Raw genomic sequence first — 16980 nt, forward strand, 5'->3', positions numbered from 1 at the left:
ACACTGGAGGGCGTTGTGTCTTAGCAGCTCTTTATTTGTTTTTATTTCTGATATTTAAATAAAGTCTACTTTCAGTTAGTCATATGAATTCATTTTTTGGCATTGTATTAGGATCCCTTTCATGCACTACGGGTCACCTCTTAAATCAATCTTAATGACAAAACGACATCTAACAGCTACAGCTGTGCTGTATTTTATGCCGTTCAGTTAACAAAGAAAGAGTTTCTGCTATTTTCATAACTAATCTATATTCATAGTAAACATACACGTAACGTGTCACCCTCAGTCCTGCCCATTAAACACAGTTGAATCTGTTGAACTGTATGTGACTGTGTTTTGCATTGTCCTGGAGGACCATGTTTTTGTTTTATTTTGAAAAGATGCCACCTGATTGAATGACCTGACCTGCCTCAAACCCCTTCAAATACCATATCAATAATCTTCCACTAATAGGTTGTCATAAAATCTGTTTATGTGATTCTGGAAAGGTTTTCCAAGGTATCTCCAACAAAAAAACAAACAAACAACAGCATAAGGTTGTCAAAATAAACAAAAGTAAAGTAATATTGTTGGCAAAATGTGGACAAAGCTGAATTTCATACTCGGAGTCTGACAGGGACTAATGTAGCAGGACTTTATCAGAGACTTGTGCTGCAGGAGAGTACTTCACTCTAAGTGATAAAACCAGCTTAAGCTACCTGGTCAGACCTCTCTCGCTGGAAGGTTATTCAAACTGCTGTTCTCCAGTTATTGCTGACCTGTGATGTTATGAGTCAGTAAGCAGTGCAGCTGCTTGTTGCAAACTCAGGCGGTTGGCATGCTTCTGGGTAAACTCATGTATAAGAACTTTTTTTTTTTGAGCAAGTTGTTTAATTCTGGCTCTTTTATTTGTGTGTGTCATATTTTCTGTGGCAATTACTCATACACAACACACACCTACTCACTGACACGCCCTTTGTAAACACTATCTCATCCACGCTGTAATGAACTCTTGCCCAGTTTGCAAAACAAAAAAATGATATTTCTGACTGAGACTCTTTGGATGAAAATAAAAAGCAATGCTCATTAACCTTGTTTCTTTATTTTTTACCTTCAAAACTGCCCTCTTCAATGTAGAATGAATTCACCTGGCATTTATAGTTTCAATGCAGCCTAATCAACTTCAGAGGACTGTAACAAAGAGATGTCCACAAATCAAGAGATGGACAAGTATGGAAACAGACATTGATGCTTTATAAGAGGAGGAATAAACAGAGATATTTCTTCCCACAAAGCTTCAGTTCAATATTTCAGGTTGAGCAAATGCATTCAATACGGGTTCTTTCCTGACCCTGATGCTTAATTTTTGACTTTAATGCTGCAGCTTTCAGGCTTGTTGTATTGTTTTTACACACGTGGACATGTCATAGTCCCTCCTTGATTTGAAAAACCTGTTTAGCTGGTGTAAATTCCAGTCAGGTAAAATTGTTTGCCGAAGCATTTATCTCTTTAAGTTCAAGTAAATAATTGCATCAGGGTAATGAGTTTTCCATTCCTTTTCTTTTTTTTCTGTTTTCTGCCTGCGAGCGAGCACTTCACAAGAACAGCAGAGCTTTTTCCCTCCCTGGGTTTTGTTTGATAAATCATAAACAAAATACAGAGTGCAAAATGAAAGGTACAAAATGGAAATTAACACAGTCAAACGGCTTGACATGTTTAATTTGCAAAACAACTCGCCGACAGCAGTCTTTCTACAGTATGCATGAGTTTTTATTTTAATATTACTACTTGTGCTACTACCACCATGAGAGAAGAGTTCACTGAATGTTTTCCTTTAGTGATACTGTCACAATGACGGCACCTATGACAGAAAATGTGTTCACTAATTTTTCTCTCTGCACTAAGTCTGGCACACCCAGTGTGCTCAAAGCTCAATAAGACTGTCTGTACTGTATATGCATGGACATCATGAAGAACTTAATGAGTAGAACAACATTGATCTGTATTAACATTCATAACTAACAGTGATACCTCTTTTAAACTTTACCGTGCCCTCAATTCAATGAAGGGGCTTTCTTCTTGCTCACTTTTTCTTTACAGTTGAAACCTTTTTATTAAATCCTGTAGAGACTCGATCTCTATCTGTAACTACAATTCTACACCTTTTTTTCCCCTAATCTTTCATAAATTCTCTGTCTGTATGAAATGGAGATTGCGATATGCATTTGTATAGTATTTAAAGATAACCAATATTTGTGAGGGATGACATTTGTACTTCAGTTTTCATATATCAATTAATGGAATTATAATTTTTAAAAAATATTTATTTTTACTTTACTATTAACCACAATCTCATTGTTAATGAATTTTCACATTCAACACATTGTAGAAATGTGAATTTATTGCAATAAATAAGTGAATTATGTCATGAAATAAACAACGCTCTCTCACGCGTTCACATATTACACCTGCTGGATGGTCATGCTTTCACAATGCAATCTGATGTCAGTTATAACTCACACTACTTTAAACATGTTAACATAAAGAGCAGCAGATAGACATGAACTGAATCAAGCTAATGTGTACTTAATGTGTTTTCTAATTTATTTTGAACATGCCCTAATTATCACATCCAGTGCAAGCCTCATCTTTATAACTTTAAATTGTTTGGATCGGTTAACGAAACAAACCACCCATCAAAGAGCGTGCCACCATTTTGATTTGCTGAATGTATTGTTATGACGGTGGGTTACATTTTTAAATATGGAAGATAAAAATCGACATGTTCTTGTGGAGAGAAAGTGTGCATGCTTGCCTTTATGTTTAATGCTGCTATTCTCGACGTCCTTCGCAGACCTGAGATGTGCACAACTATGCTTCATATCAAAACTCTGAGCTCACAGAATAAGAACACAGGCAGCAGTGTCAGCAACATGCTGCGTCAATTTTACCAAATTGACGTGTCATCTAGGTTAATCTGTTTTTTTTTTGTTTTTTTTACATGAACGTGACTTAAAGAAACCTGGATGTTTACATGAGAGTAAAGATAATTGTAGTATCACCTCTATCTGGATATAATGATGATGATAATGGACATAGGCTAAGGAGGAGCAATTACCTGCTGCTCTGCATCTGAATATGTAAAAGCACCTGCAGAAAAACCTATATGATATGAGAAAAGACAAATAACAATGTAGTCAAGGAAAAAAAAACCTCCTAGTTGGATTGCTCTGCTCAGGATGTTTTTTTTTTTATCATTTCACATGGGCTTATCAACAACAGTGCTGATCTGTTGGAGAAACTATTTGGGATGTGAGAGTGTATCTATGCTGCTGCTGGGGGAGCGTCTCTGAATGGCTGCCCTGGGCTTTGAGCAGAACAAGGCACAGAGTGAGCTGCAGCAAGCAGCTCAGCACAAACAGCAATGCTCTGTTATTCAGCCCTTGGCCTGTGCTCCAGAACATTGTGTGTACATCTGTAATCTTACCTACCCCCTGGGCTTGCAGAGAAATCCCCCCCACCTCCTCTCCTCCTCTCTCTAACCATCACCACCATGTTTCTCCATCCGTCCTGTTCCTCTCTCGATCTCGCTCAGTTGCTCTCATCATCGCGTCATTCCCTTTTTTTCTCTTACACAAAGATACAGTCAAGCAAATACACCCACACACTTTCTCACATTGACACCCATACACAAACACACCAAGGGCCTTGAAGATACACTCATGTGTGAAGATCACACAGTCTTAATGTGTCGGAGCCACTACAGCCTGCTCCGTTCTGCTATTAATTAAAACGAAACAATGACATTAAGAAAAATAATCCATGGGTTGTTTTTTTTGGGGGTGGGGGTCATCTGCGGCTTCTTCCTCTTCTGTCTGATATCTTTGCATTTTTCCATGTGTTGTTTTTTTGCTGAAATTGAACCAGAGCTGTGTGTGTTTAAATATATATGAAGCAGAGGGCTGCATGAATACAATCCTGTCCTGGGTGGGGAGCAGTTATGGGCTGTGTCATGTATCGACTCTTTCGGCTGCACTGTGCGAGGCTTTCATCAGCCTCCTTCTTTTGTCACTGAGACGTTCCTCCTCTTCCCTCCTTGCTCCCAGCTCCACTTCACACACTGTAATGTGGCATTCAGACTCTCTCGCTCCCTCTCCGATGCCTATGCGGTTTTGCCGCACCACTACATTGCAGTCTTGTGTGTAGAGGCCTGCTGTTGTGTCAGCAACAAGGTCTGTATGTAATCACACAAGATATATATAAATACAGTGTGTATATATATATACATATATAAAACACACTGTGGATTAGGGGATTGTTCTGAAGCATATTTTAAGCCCTTTGTCTTCTCTTGGACTTCTAACTTTGATAAGCTAAAGGGCTTGTAGCAACACGGACATCTTTTGCATTGACATTATGTGATAGTCTGTGTTATATTTTGTCATGGCCTGCTGGTTAATGGGATTATAGTCGCAAAGCTTCAGGTTGAAGATGTCTTGGGAGTATGCGACTTCAGGCTTGTACGTTAATAAAGCTTTATTGTTTGCATTGCATTACCGAGCAATCATCATTTGATGTCATGTCCATCACTTTTTTGTTTTGTTTTTAACATATAGCGCAGAAGTGTGCTCTTAACTATGTTTCTGCTGTAAGGATTTGTTTTTTTCTTTCTAATGGGAGACATTATACATAGCATCTTTCAAGCTCCCGCAGAGTTCAAAACAACAGGGATGTATTTTTTCGTCTATTTTGCGCTTCTTCCCTCAGATGGCAGTAGCTTTTAACAATTGAATTTGAATGCCATGCTTTTAGCGCCAGGGCTGTTTGATTATCCACAGACTGGGAGATGTGCTGGATTCCATTCCTTTCATCATGCTTTAACCAGTGCGAGCTGACTCCCCTGTCATATTTTATAAGAGGTGATTTTAGTGCCTTTCCTTTATGCAGATGATTTTGGCTGCTGCTCCCCGGTCTAGTCTTCAAGAGGTGGATATTGGTTTTGACAAGGGAGCTAACCCTCCTACCTGTCCTCTCGCTGGGCTGTCTTCCTGACTGCTGCACCAGGCTGGATATTCTGGGCCATATGCTAATGCGAATTAGGCTTAGTGAAAGGGAGGACAGCGAATGCATCTACAGGTGTTTTTTAGAATTAGACTCTGTGACAGGAGTATTACACCAGGCTGGAAACCTCACTGACCCTTCGCACTCCCACAGGGATGAGAGTGGCTTTATATACTGCCACTGAGCCATATACCCAATCTAATCATACTACCAGTTAATATCCACATGAAATGACAGGGGGTCCCCATGTGAAGTGTTCATCTAATTATGAATGGATTACAGGTTGGTGGAGCGCCTTTATGTGGGATAATATGCTGTCATTTACAGGATTTCTTTCTTGCACTAAGTGTTTATGCTTCCTTTACCTACTGCCAATGAATGTATCCACACAAACATTACAGGTTATGCTCCATAGGTCCTTTGTGTCTCCATGCAGGAGGTGCTGATTGTATACATAAAGTTAATATATGTGCATAAGGGCAAATGTTACTGGTTATATATATTTTTTTTTACTACAACGCCTTAGTAGCAATATACAACAAACACTCAATGTCACAAAAAAAATAACATTCAACATGAAAAATTCCATTCAACGTGAATGCTTCAACAATGCTTGCAATTTTATCCATACTGAACAACTAAACAGTGGAAAAGTTATACATATATATATAGATAGGACTATGGGTAGAGTAGGAAAGCAGGAAGGAGTAGGGAATGACATGCAGGAAAGTAGCCACAGGTCGGACTTGAACACTTGCCACCTACTCAGCAGACATTAACGTCTGCACATGGAGTGAAACCTAATACCATTAGTGCCCCAGTTCTGTATTTATAATGGCTGCTTTCATTAAATTGTACACATTTTATTTGATATATTCATTGTAATCTCCTAGTTGCTCACAGCGGATGTGTAAGGAGTTACACACAAAATCCAAAATTGTATTGCAAGTTTGTTTAAACGCTTTCGCAAAGTACAACATTTGAGGCCATGACAATCACTGGAAATAAGTTTGAGAATTCATATTGAATCACGTTTCTGTGCTTAGCCGAAGCTTGAACTCTGAAGTCAGTCACGGAGCGTTTGATAATCATGTCTGCCTCTTTCACTCTCCTTTTTCCCTGCTTCACAAACTAAGTAGACGGCTTTGCATGATTGCCTGGATGAGTGTTTTCCCTCAACGCTGCATTGCTATTGTCCACTTGTCCCTCCTTCATCTGTATAATTGTATGCACAAAGTTCTAAGTGTAAATCCCAGCTGTTGGCAGGTTGTCTGCTCCTGCGCTGCTGAGTATTTTGGTAAGCCATTGGCTGAGGGCTGTTAGTTTTTCTTATGCTAGAAAACATCATAAAAGGTAACACAAAGAGGAGCTAGGTAGGTCAGCCTTTTTTTTTGTGCAACTCCTGTCAAATGGATCGGACAAAAAAGCAGGCAGCATTAATGTCTTCTTCTTTCTGCGCTGAAACACATAAAGTAGCTGTGTGGTATAAAAGAAGAAGCTTTTCTCTCTATCACACTCCATCAGCATTATTTACCAGACCTGCCAGTTGCTTTGTACGGCACCTCTTCCTGCCAAGTAGGCGACTGGCGTACGACCAGGGGCTAGTGACAACAGGCTACAGTGGAAAGCAAGGAGAGCTGCGTGGATGAGCCAAGTCTATTCATTCCCTTAGGCTTGCTGAGTGAAGCACAGAACTCTATCTGCTCTCACGGAGGAGAACATGGCACTGTGTTTTTTTTTTTTTTAATCGTACGCTACTCTAGAAGTGAACAAAAAGTAGGCCCATCTTTTTTGACTCTCAGTAGAAAGGTTTGTTTATAACATTAACACTGGCGCATTCAATGGCAGTGGGTTATACCTGCTTACCCTGAGCTGGAGTTACAAGTCTTAGAATACATGAAGCTTTGCACTGTATGTACTGTGTATGATGTAAATCGCACGTATTTGTCATCCTCAGCCACACTTCCATCAGCCCTCCTCACTCAACCTATATGGAAACATCAGCACTTGGGGCTTGGAAACAGAAAAGTGATATTTTTTTTTTTTTTACACTGCGTGTCACAGATGGTGGGAAAGCCTTTGTAATGCTAATATAATATCACACTGTGTCGGCCTAGCACTGCAGTTCGCTGTGTGTGCCAAGCAGCCTGGCTGTGGAGTGATTTACCAGTATGGAGAGAAAAAGACCTCCCTCGGTTTACACTGAAAGGCTGCGTGGTCGGCGGGTCCTGCCTCTGGGCCTGCTGTGAACAGGCCTGCCTTGACTTTTAGATTACGCAGTCCGTCCAGCGTTGTGTACCATTAATTAACTCTGTCTCTGAGTGTTTGGCACATTATGTATGCTTAGGATATTACTAAGGGGCTATGGTATTAAAAACTGCAGAAAGGACGGGGTAAAGGATTTACGAATAAAGGCAAAGGAGCTGCGTATTTAGGGGATTATTTTAGGCTAAAATAAATAAAAGTGCACGGGAGCATAATATAAGCATGAAAATGTTCCAGCATAAATCACATATTTTCATCTAAAAAGTAGCTGATTACAATACACCAAGACACCTTGCTATCTCATGCTGTTCCTCCGACTGAAATAGTATGGCACATCCCAAGGAATGAGCCAACAGCAAGCCACTTCCTCCAAAATGAACCAATGACTTTGCTCCTCCTGTAGTGGCAGCGAGTCAGCTGCCAGAGAGGAGGAGACAGGAACATTGATGTCTTTCTCTGCCAGCACCACGTCACAATGTTGTCTTTCCATTTCCAGCCCTCGTTCCTGGTATTTGAATCACAAGGGGGAGTGTTTCATATCCTTGCTGGGAGAAGAAGGGTGATCTTGTCTATCTGAAAGAGCATGCTGGATTAAGGGGGTTATTTCCCCAGAGGGGGGGATATGAGAGTGAGTGTCACTCAGGCAGCACTCACTCTCACAATGCCTCTGCATGTTGCCAGGGAGCCCTAGCTTTGACTCCTTCCCCCTCTCCTTCCTTTTTTATCCTTCATTTTGCGTTCTCTTCCTCTTCTCATTCTCTGTCTCGCACTCCTCCTCTTCCTCATAGTCGCTACCATCTCGTCATGCTTTCTTCCTTCCTCCTTCCCCTGCTGGTTCAGCACTGCCCTACAGGGAATGGAGAATTGCGTGGTTTGGAGGATGGTTGTTATTCCAATCACACCTCCGATGCAGTGAGGGTCCAGTAAAGTACAGAATAATTGGCAGGTTCCAGCAGCTACAGGCAGCTCTTCTATTCTAGTGTGTGTGTGTGTGTGTGTGCGTGTGTGTGTGTGCGTAGCTGTGATGAAAGGGGGCTGTTGTAGGTGCCGCATTCAGAGGTCATATTATTAATTACTAGCTCTTGTGGAACGTGCGTGTTCTCACATTTTGTTTGTCAGTCCGTGTGGCGATGACATGTGTGTGCTGATTGCAGAGCAGGCTGGTGTCAAAAAAAAAGAAGAAGAAAAAAAAAAAAAGAAATATCAACCAAATGACAAATGACCCCTGATGTAAGAAAAACAAAAACCTGCACATTCACTGTGTCTTTAAATCATCCAATAACATATTTGAAATCTGGCTGCAGTTTTTCATCTGTTAGAAATCTCGCTCAATATTTAGCCCACCTCTGCGTCACAACTCAGTGATAGTATTTGTGTCTGTTTGGCGAATGTGATTCTGTTTTTAGACAGTGAAGTGATGGAGCAAGTGGAACGGATGTATGGTAAACACACACCTAATTAACTGAGGGTCATCTTGGGTCGGAGGGCAGAGGTGAGAGTTCACGTGCGCTCTCCCTGCGCCTTCGGAGAGAGTCACTGACTGATGGGACTCCAGGGGTGACCACTGATACACATCAATTGGTCCAAGCAGGGCTGCTAATAAAGCGTGCTGGGTAAAGGGCTGGGGACAGGCGTCAGAGAAAATCAACCCCTGCTATCTGCTGGCAAACACATTGACCTGCAGACTTAATGGAACATGTTTCCCAAAGGTGCACTGCTCTATTGATTAGCCATTGATGGCAGTTGTAGCCAACACTAATATTGAGGGTAATTTTGTAATCTCTGCTGAAGGCAGGTCTGTTTTTACAGAGGCTGAATTGAAATGAGTACATTATAACTGTATGTCTCTACATGATTCTTCTTTAGCGTGATTGGCTGACACGGAGCACAGCATCATAGCTACCATCATCAGTTCTTGTGCCGACACCCTTTCCCAGTGATCCTGCCTAACCTTTAAGGGCTCCTCATTATGAGGGACTCTAACTTGAACTTGTTACATGAGCAGACGTGCATGCGGCTGCACACAGCATACACAGAACCTAAACACACACACACACACAAATTAGTACATACACGCACTCCTGCACAGTTGGAGGCATATCTGTCGAATACTGATCCAAATGTTCATTTACGGCAAGTAGCACAGACACACACTTCACTAAATAATCCCTCGTGAAGAAAAGAGGCAGTGGCCCTGAAATATTGCATAAATGTCAATTACTATGGAGCGTACGTGCGAGGTAGAACAAAATGGTGGTAATAAAAAATATTGATCACTTCAGCCCTTAATGCGTCTGATAGGCATTGTTCAGACAGAAACAGGCATTGACAGAGTGCCTTTGCAGGCGTGTAAACCTGCAGGACATTATGTCACTGTATTAGTACTGATCACTGCGCATAATGGGCCCCGATCCCCCCAGCCTGATTTAGATTCAGCAAAGCAAATGAAGCATAGCTCTAATACATTCACCTGATAGAAATGGGATAATTGCATCTCTGTGGTGGACCTTTTTTCACTGTTTTGTAAGGGCTGTTTAGTACATGACATGCAAATGTGAGTGCGAGTTGTTTTGGGTATCAGTCAGGAGAGTTGGTAATAATTGGTAATTCTGACTTTTTTTTATTTTTTTTGGGGGGGGGGGCATCTTCTTTATTTATCAGCAGTTAGTTGTTCATACATCACATCTTTCTAACTGTTCTGAGTGGAAGCACTATGGGTATTGGAGCTTGTGAGTGTGTGTGTGTGTGTGTGTGTGTGTACATGTGAGTGTGTGTGTGAACTTGCACGCAGAGCCTCATTAAATACGCAATCGTTTCATAAGACTGACCCCCCAAGAGCAGTGGGTGGACCAAACATAGATTTTCTCAAATGAGCAAATGTATCTGTAATGTGAAAGTTTATGGTGTGTTAGCTCCTGTGTGTGTGTGTGTGTGTGTGTGTGTGTGTGTGTGTGTGTGTGTGTGTGTGTGTGTGTGTGTGTGTGTGTGTGTGTGTGTGTGTGTGTGTGTGTGTACTGCAGTAATGCATTTCCAAATTCTGTGATCAAATAATTTAGCCTCAGCCAGTCGTCCTCTGTACTGTTTGTTCTTGTGCGCTGCGGCTCGTTACAGCAACCTCTGGCAACTCAAGAAGGGTTTTTTTTTTTGTTACTGTCGTCACAGTAACCAGGTGCTTTGTGTGCCCGCTCATGGACCATAAGAAGATTGCTGTACATAGGAGCAGGATATATCCATATGTTAGTGAGGATGCCTTTGTTTCTGTCTCATTAGCAGCAGGCTGAGGCCCTGAGCTGCTTCTCGTGCTCCATTGGGACAGCTGATGAGGCCTGACTATGTGACCTTTAACAACCTAATCAACTTTTAACACCTCGCCTACTGCCTGCCTTATTGCTATTCTTCACTCTGCCATTCACCAGCTGGGCCACATCCCCATTTGGACTATAGAACTTTGTTTTTAGTTTTAAGCCTTGTTTCAATTCTGATGATCTGTACATGTATGATTCTGAATGAGGCGGCAGCAGTCTCTGGAGGCTGACAGTGATGTACTGTCTCTCTCTTCACCTTCCCTCTGCGTTCTCCTCTAGTCTCTCTCTCCCATGCTCTTCTTTATGCTGTAGAAGAGCTCAGGTTGTACAAAAGACAAAAGAAGAAGAAAAAAGTTCATATCTAACTTGTAGCAGATTTAAAGTATTAATATTGTGTGGGGAGTTTGTTACATTAAACATGGAACTTGGTTTATTAGATGTTGTCTCTTCAGCAACAAAAACTTTACGTAACACATTTAACAATAATTTAATCTGCTCTCTACTTGTGTTTAAATTGCCTTTTCTTTCTTTATGAGAAACATTTAATTAACAATACACTGTGCTGGTTATCGAACCATCTTTGTTCTAAACAGCAGCAGCAGCAGCAATAATTGTGCTTTAATATTATATTGAATGTACAATTTTCAAATGTTTGAAAACAATTCTCTTAAGTCTAAAGCATAAAGTGTTACAATTGAAAAAAAAAGATGCACACTTGATCTTGATGGTTTTGAAATTTGGAGATATCATAAAAATCGTATTTCTGTATTTCATAAATTCTACCATTATGAAGACAAAGAGCTGTTTGCAAAGAAATTCAGTACAGTGTAACATAGATTTCATCTCGTAGCTTCAGTAAAGTAAAGTATTTATCACATTAGATAGCAATGGAATTTCAGATAATTTTTTTTGTGGGCTGTAATGAATTTGACAGGTATTACAGACTGTTTTTGTACCATGTACAATATTAGATTGGAAATATTAATATGTTTAAGACAGAAAAACAGACTTTAAAAAACATGGGTTAAAATATAAATGACCACAGATGAGCTCATTACACTTCTCTCTAAAGCCAAGACTTAGCTCACTGCCTCGTGTGTCAGTCATATAAAATATATATTTTTTTTATTTTGTGGACAACAAAGAAATGTTGGCTGTAGAGTCTGTTGAGAAAAAGATGGATTCAGAGGTAACAGTGGTGACGATTGTGCAGGTCTGGCTCTGCAGGTTGTGCTGTGCAGATAAAAATCAAGCTCCATAATCCCGATTCATAGTAAATCTCCACCTATCTGATGCTTCCAGGGCTCTTCAGCAGCCCATGATTGACGATCATTATCTGACGATAGTGTATCTCTGGATGTTTGAACAAATACAGCAGTAAACAGCTGACGGAGATGCACAGCAGCAGAAACACATGTAGAAGAATCTACATTGATGGAAACGCAAGGAATGTTATTGTTCTGTTTTTGCATGGCCGAGAAAAATGATTGAGATTTGTGCCAGTGCTGCACAAAAGTGAAAATAATCTTTATGGAAGGTAAGCTAACCTGAGCTTCGTGTAGAGGAGAGATGGTTAAATGTCATATTTATGAAACCTTGCTTAGATCTACAACAGTCCCTATACCCATCCAGTAGCTGATGGACTATTTCACTGAGCATTCAATCTTTAAAGCTGTTGTCACTTAAGTCCTTTTGATTAGTTGGGTCTCTCCTACTTTAAAAACATCTTCGATAAACACACTTTAATCCATACCTCCAAACAGCCCTGAGATAGGAACTTGACAACTACCTGGTGAATTAAGAGCGCTTTAAGTCATTAAAGAGCAAGGTATTTTTTCCAAGAGTTGGTTGAAAATAAAAAATAACTAAAATGAAAGTAAATATATCATCAATCAACCAATCTCAATCAGTGTTTTAGTTCCAATTAATAACATATGTTACCTGAAGACAATTTTGAAAAAGAAATTCAGATCTTTTGTTGTATTATTTACATTATTTCATCATGAGCACTAAGCAACATTTAGCAAAGTCAGAGTGGCAAGAAAAAAAACGTCCTTTCGGAGGCCTCGAACAGAACCAGACTCGTGTTGACCAGCTGAGACTGTGTTGGGGTTACAGATGATAGCAGGAGATGAAGAAGAAATGAGAAGGGTAGAGACAAACCTAGCAAAAACAACAACAGCAGTGGATAAGACAGATTTATAACTACAGTACCAGTAATGATGTCAACAATGTGGTATTACTAGGAGCAATAAAGGTTTGATAATAGACTGATCTTTTTAATAGCGAATACAGTTAGCAACTAGCAGCTATCATGATAATGAAAAGGGGGGACTGATATTGGCAAATAGCAGTTGAAGTCGGGCAGCTCGTAGATCCACTTAAATATTTATGATAATGAGATAAAGAGATTGTGAGATGGACCAGCAACAAATCTCCAAATAGATGCTGTTGTTGTGTCAGATGGACAAATAAATTAGCGTTTGCTTTTCACCATGTTCATCATAACAGTTTTATGAGGTCTTTCAACTACAGTTTGTTTCACTAACCCCCAAGAAGCAAAAGTAATAAAGTTAAACTTTTTTTGTGAGGAGAGATTTATCCCAATATTTCATGTAACTGTTTATATTTTATGTATATTGTGCTTTTTTTTTTTTTTTTTGTAATCTAAACAACCAATCCTAACTCCATAACTCTGAGAACATATGTGTGAGGTGTAGGATGTTGAAGCAAAACAATTGTCAGACATGAGGTGATTCACAGTGTTCAATGAAAAATACAACTTACGAGGTGGTACATGGTGTATTTTTCGCGTCTTGTACAGTAGAGCATGCTTTGAGCAGTTAATTGTAGAATGAATGTATTGTTGAATGAATGGGATTTCAATTTCAACCAGATCTGTTTGCCTTCCGTGGGTACGCAACGTGAGGATCCCTCAGAGAATGAGAGCACTGACATCAATTGTGAGGGGGTCAGTTGACCTTCGACAGGACAATGCTCATGTTTGTTAGGAAGATACAGACAGAGAGAGAAAGGGCAGGGGGGAAATGAGAGAGTTTCTGCTTCTTTTCCTACACAGAAGGAACAGACGCTTCTGATAGTACAGGACACAGACAACAGCACACTGAAGAATCATGCAGTCCTGTAGGACAATTGAGGCCTGCGTGTGTGGACTGTTCTTTCACAATCGAAGAACCACACTTCTGCAGCTTGTCTCTGTGTACAATTCTGACCAATTTCACAATAAAAGCACAAAATAAATTCAGAGGTTAAACCTGGGTATATAAAAAGGGAAGAGCCTTGACCCTCTTTTTGTGTAATAATGTTTTTTTATCAAAGATTTCATCCTGGATTCACAAATTCCGGCCTTTAAAATGGGCAGAAGTGTCCATATCTGTTTTTTGTATGCCTGTTAAAACAGTGTGTAGTTTTAATGTTTTTTGTGTCCTTTTTTTTTAAATTCATGTTTCTCTGTTCTCGCATCACAGAGTGCTGCAGGCTCAAAGGTATTACCACAAGCTGCGTGTGATGCACGTTACTTCAGCCTGTGTGCAGCAAGCCAGTGAACCTGCTCTGAAACTGTATACCTGTGCTGAATTGAGGAGTCGCCATTTCAGCACTGTCTGTTTGGATCAGTGTTCCCGGTGGCACTCTGCCCTCTCTGAGAGCTCCTCTGTTGGGGATCTATTTCTTGGCCCCTGACTCTGTCCCTCTGCTGAGACAATGGGCCCTTTGTACCTGCATATACTGCTGCTGTGGGACCTGGCTTCCTATTTTCTGCAATTATACACGATCCCTCTCCAGCCATGCCTCTTGATGCAGCTTCATTGGGGAGAAATGCAATCGAAAGGAGGTGAACTGCAGTGAAACGGGGACTTGGAAATAGGCTTGCAGGAATTAGATCGTGGTGCTGATAAGTTCCATATAGAGCGGGTAAACATGTTCTTATCTTGTTATCCAGCTTGCACATTAACACATGCTGTTAGGAGGAGGGAAAGGGGGGGGTTGGAAAGTGTAAATCAAATTGTAATGATTCTGTTTGGCTTTCCCTATTCTCTGCTCTTTGTCTTTATTTCTGTTTCTGAACCTTAGCGCACATGCTAGAACAAAGGAGGGGTCAGCAGCACTGGATACTCTCTTACACACAATTCTGCAGAAATGAGTGCACAGTGATTACGTGCTCTAATGTGAGGTGTTTAAAGAGTGGTTTCCTGCAGTAGAGTTAAATGATGGTGCCCTCTGTGAAGTATTAATGATGTGGCTGGATGACTCAGGTCAGCACAGACCTGTTGACGGCTGCTGCAGCACTCTTAAAGCTTGCACCCAGACATCAGGCTTAACCGCTTGGCAAATTGGACATGCTTGTTGGCTGTAGTTCCAATTTATGTGCACTCTCTATTGCAGTTAGTCCGTCTTCATTACTGAAATGGCCTCTCGTCAGGTCCTGACAGAATTGGGGGGGGGGGGGGGGTACATACAGGAGAATCATGAATAATGTGGAAAATAAACACATTTGAGGCTTTGGCAGGAGGGGTGTTGGGTATGTAAAATGCTTGGCTTTCAATTTCTCTCTCCATCTCTCCCTCGTTTTCTGTGTGATTGTATGAGCAGCTTCTGCAGTGGATGCTGATGCTGTGAATCCTCAGCCTTGGGGCTTTGTCCAGCCACACGTACAGTTGGGCTTAAACACGCAAACAGACGCGACCCTGCAACACATCCATATGCAGCTCTAGGCGTTGAGGTCTTGCAGGACCTCTGCAGCCTGACCAGCGTTTCCAACTGTGTGTTTTGTCTGTGCCATTCTGGAGACTCGCTGCTCAGCGACTAGAGCCTGTGTCTAGTCTGATGCGTCTGCTTCATGTTGTCTTGTTGCATTGATATATCTGTGCTCAGCTTGTGTGGGATCAGCCAGTTCAGGATGGGATATCCAATTTCACATCTAGTTTTTCCAAAGATGTTTTTATTGCCAGAGGAAGAATTTCAATTTCTCTGGATGTCAAATTGATACACGATGACCTGAAAAACATCTCTTTGCTCAGTAAATGCCACGTGCACTTTAGGAGTAAGTGGGTTTTTCTGTGAGGCTGGGTCTACCTACAGGGTCCATGTACCTGCTGCATGCATGAGCCGATGCGATGGCTCATGAGATAATTACCCACTGAGCCGGTGTGAATGCAACTGTAAGCTGAAGCAGGGGTTCCCTTCAGGTAGCTCTGTTTCCCTAAGGTCAGTGAACAGCTAATGACATTTAGAAGCAATAGCATGAAAGGGGAGGCAGTTGTTTGTAGTCAGCCGCACACTACCTTTGTCTTATTGTCTGCCGTCTGTCTTAATCTCCCAGCAGCCGTTTTCACACCACGAGGAGATCATGTTATTAGATCCCCTCCCCTGGCTCATTTGTCATCCTGCAGCACTGCTCCTCCAGAAGAGAACTGCAGGAGCTGTAAAGAGAAAACAAGACAGGCAGGAGGCCACAGAACCAAATACTCATCATTTACAAGCCCAGACTCTTGAATCATGATTATTCTTCAAGGAATTAGAGTTAATGTTAATGTCTTTTTTTTTTTTCTGCTACCACACCTGTTTTCAAAAAGGCCAACAAGCTTCAGCCTCTCCTCTCTCTCTCTCTACGTTGATGTCTTTTCTTGTGCTACCACTGAATCCTGTTATACAAACACTGTCTCTCCCAACCTCCACCATCACTCGCTACAGTTCAAAAAGTAATGTCACTTTCCTGAGTTTACCCCCTTAGTCGCATCTCTTTCATCTGTGCGCTTTGAGCCAGGTTGTTTTTTCCCCCTGCAACTGAGGCACATAGAATCGTAGGATTGGCTAATTAGACTAAACAAATATGCTCAAAGCCGCCTATGCAAGACTCGCATAGGTTAACAACTGACATAAATGTTAAATGAAGCTTAAAATAGGATAGTGTTGCATACCGTTTCCATAGTGAGCTGTGATTCTTTGTCTACTTTCTTGGTTGGTAAAGTTTAGGTTAATCTTAGACACGAATCAGAGACAAAGAGAAGAAATTAATACATTTTTGGTGCAGCCCCAGAGCTCCCTTTTATGTCGCTCTCTTGTTGCAGCTTTTTCTATAATAACTGTAACTTAATTTTTTTTTTTGACTCAATGCAATGCGTCAAAACGTTAGTCCTTTGCACCTTAAGACATAAGTAATTAGTGTGCTCCAGTGCTTTCTTAGGTTTCTGCCCGTGGGAAGGAGAGCATTGAACTATTTTTGACATGCTCTTTTTTGTTGTTGTAATGAAATCTTGTTCTGATATAACCCATGGAAGTCACTCTTAAAACATTTCCCTTGTACTAACAGCTCTCTCTCTCTCTTTTTTCTGTCCTGTTTCTCTCTCTT

The 16980-nt window shown here is 41.0% G+C and overlaps 1 protein-coding gene across 1 annotated transcript in view; it reads left to right on the forward strand.

Annotated features, from left to right (window-relative positions):
• The window catches only part of nexmifb (neurite extension and migration factor b), a 51603-nt gene that overhangs the window by 21377 nt on the left and 13246 nt on the right, over positions 1 to 16980 (forward strand). The gene's annotated exons all lie outside the window — the stretch shown is intronic.

The sequence above is a fragment of the Symphodus melops genome, assembly GCF_947650265.1.
Source record: "Symphodus melops genome assembly, chromosome: 9".
Taxonomy (NCBI): Eukaryota; Metazoa; Chordata; class Actinopteri; order Labriformes; family Labridae; genus Symphodus; species Symphodus melops.